This window comes from Arachis ipaensis, chromosome B9, assembly GCF_059453495.1.
Source record: "Arachis ipaensis isolate K30076 ecotype BB chromosome B9, ASM5945349v1, whole genome shotgun sequence".
Taxonomy (NCBI): Eukaryota; Viridiplantae; Streptophyta; class Magnoliopsida; order Fabales; family Fabaceae; genus Arachis; species Arachis ipaensis.
Genome location: NC_142444.1, coordinates 5,238,108 through 5,241,620, shown reverse-complemented (window position 1 = coordinate 5,241,620; position 3,513 = coordinate 5,238,108).

Genomic DNA, 3,513 nt, shown 5'->3' with positions numbered 1-3,513 from the left:
CATTTTTGTTGAGGTTAGAACGAATCCAAGACACAAAATCCAAACTAGAGTCCTCAGCGGTCATTCCCAAATTTAAGCTAATCCAAATCTGACGAGCTTTTTGGCAAGTCCTAAAGCAGTGGTTAATATCCTCTAGAGCAAGATAACATCGCTGACAAAAATCAGAAGTAGCAAGACCTCTTTGAAACCGGTAACTAGCTGTGGGAACTCCGTTGTTGAGACAAAGCCAGAGCAGACACTTTATTTTTTCCGGTATTCTCAAGCGCCAAAGCCAAAGCCAATTTTCATTATCGTTCCAGCCAAATTTCTTCTTCAATAGCCATTCATACCCGCTTTTAGTCGAGTAGGTGAGAGTATTTGAATTTGTCCAAAACCAACCTGTTTTATCTCCTGCCTGCTTGATAGGATCAAAGAGCATCAAATCAAGTTTAACTTCTTCCGGAATCATTGTGCAAAGAATATCCCATCGCCAATGTCCATGGTACCAGACATCTTCTAGCTTCAAGTGAGAATCAGAGATGTGCACAAAAGGAACCAAAGGAGCTAGCGTTCCACATGGTCGCCAAGCATGATACCAAAAGGATTGAGACATCCTGCCTGTACACCAATCAAAACCATCACGAAGCTTTTCTATTGTCTTATAAATCGCTCGCCAAGTGCTTGAAACATTATTAGAAAAACTGGATGAAAAGCAAGACCTCCCAGATAAATATTTTGCCAACATAATTCTTACCCAAAGCTTATCATTATTATGCAGTAATTGCCAAACAAGCTTTCCTAATAAAGCAAAATTTACACACTGGGTATCTCTAATTCCCAAGCCTCCATATTTTCTTGGAGTGACAACTTTGCTCCACTTGACATAATTTAAGCATCGCTCCCCCACCTTTCCCTTCCACAAGAATTGTCTAAGCACAGAATCAATCTTTTGACAAATTGAAGTAGGAAAAAGAGTCACTTGCATCTGATAAATAGGAAGAGAAGAAGCAATAGATTTAATTAAGCAAAGCCTGCCTGCTCTGTTAAGGAGCCGACCTTTCCAACTAGCCAGCCTATTCTTGATCTTCTCTAAAGAGTCCGAAAAAAGAGACCTAGCAGCTCGAGGATGATTAAGGTTCACTCCCAAGTATTTGCCTAGGTCACTAGTAAAAGGAATATGAGAAACACCAGACAACATTTCCTTCCTTCTATTAGAGATATTTCTAGAACAAATAGCTTTAGATTTTTCAATGTTAACCTTCATACTTGAAGCTTTGCAGAACAACTCCAAGGTGTGCACAACATTCCGAACTTGATTTTTCTTTGCTTTACAAAAAAGGAGGAGGTCATCTGCAAACATCAAGTGAGAAACTCTAGGTCCTCCTCTAGAAACAGCCACACCATCCCAAATACCCTCGTCAACTTGTTTGGAAATGAAGCACGCCAATCTTTCCATGCACAAAACAAATAAATAAGGAGAAATTGGATCTCCTTGCCTGAGCCCTCTGCGAGGTTGGAAGCTGTCCAATCTATTCCCATTCCAAAGGATGGAAAGATTTGAAGCCTGAACACAATTCATTACAAGCCGAATAATTAGAGAAGGAAAGCCAAAAGATTCAAGAGTGTGCTCAAGAAAATTCCAATCAACTCTATCATAAGCCTTTTCTAAATCAATCTTAAAAGCCATAGCTCCTTTTCTAGACTTTGTCCGCTTAAGAAAGTGAAGAACTTCTTGGGCCACAATAATATTATCAGGCGCTCCTCTACCATGTATAAACCCTCCCTGAGTTGGGCTAACAATCTCATCCAAAAAAGGTCGTAATCTATTAACCAGCACTTTAGTCACTAGCTTATAAATTACATTACAAAGGCTTATTGGCCGAAAATCCTTCAATCTAGTTGGAGGGTCGCATTTAGGGATAAGAACAATCAAAGTTTCTAACAAAGAATGGCTTAAAGTCTCCCCTAAGAATGCTTTCTGAACAGTACGCCACACCTCATGACCCACCACATCCCAATATTCCCTGAAGAAAAAAACTTGAAAACCATCCGGCCCAGGAGCTTTGAACGAGCTCATATTATCCAGAGCTTCTTTAACCTCCAACATTGTTACTGGTTTAGACAAATTATCACAAGCATCCTGGCTAAGAGATGGCATAGGAATTTCTCCCATGCAATTAACCTCAACAGGCTCAGTAGAGCAAAAAATATTTTTGAAAAAATGAACGACCTCTCTTTGCAAAACTTCCGGATCATCAGACCAGGACCCATCACTGACCAGCAACCCATGAACCTTGTTAGATTTTCTTCTAATGATGGTTTGCATATGGAAAAAGCTAGTATTTCTATCACCATACCGAACCCATTGATCTCTTGACTTCTGGTACCAAAGCAATTCTTCCTGGGCCAAAACTAGATTATACTCAACTCTCAATTCTTCTTCTTTGTGCTTCAAAATCGGATCATCGTCAGCCTCCATTTTTCGTTGAATACAATTCAAATAAGCCTCCAATTCCCTCTTTTTAATAAAAATATTGCCGAAGACCGTAGAGTTGAATTCCAACGAAGTTTCTTGAACCCCCAACAACTTCCTATGGATGCCAAAGTCTGTACTATTCCAAGATTTCTGAACAATGGCCTTGTAATCAGGATGCGTTGCCCATGCCGCTTGGAATCTAAAAGGCCGGTTTCCTTTCTTGATAGGAACTCCTTGACATCGGATAAGTAGGGGACAATGATCAGAGTGGGAACGGCTAAGAACTTCAACAAAAGCTTCTGGAAAAAGAAGACGCCATTCTGCAGTACAGCAAACTCTATCTAATCTCTTTGCAATTTCTCTGTTTCCTTGAATTTTACGGAACCAAGTAAACCGTCTTCCAGAGGTTGTCAGATCAAAAAGACCACAAGAATCTAGAGTACTTGCAAAGACACTACTGCGAGTCGAATAGTAATTACCCCCCTTCACCTCATGAATACTCAAAATATCATTAAAATCCCCAACCACCACCCATGGGTCCTGAATGCACAAACCAATATCAAGCAGATGACTCCATAATTCTACTCTATTAGTGGCTTGAGGGCTGCCATAAACCGCACTGCAAATCCATCTTCGCCCACCACCATCAATTTCCAAAGTTACACATTGATTCATAACCCAAAGAATTTTACAAGAAAATTTTAAATTAGCAGAGAGGAACCAAATTCCTCCCTTATGTCCAACAGCATCTACAATCCCTACAGGATAATAGCCTAATCTCCCCCAAAATTCTTTCATAGTTTCAAACCCAATATGAGTTTCCACCAAAATAAAAAAAGTTGGTTGAAATTTTCGTACTAACTCCTTACAGTGCACCCGAGACATCTTATTTGACGCTCCCCTTACATTCCAACTAATAATATTTAAATGGTCACAATCCATAAAAATAAATTAAATAATTGGAATTTATAATCATTCTACCTCACGTTGATGGACCCCTGTCTCCAATTGTCTTCTGGTGGACTTGCGTCGCAGAACCATCATTCTTCTGTTGAGGT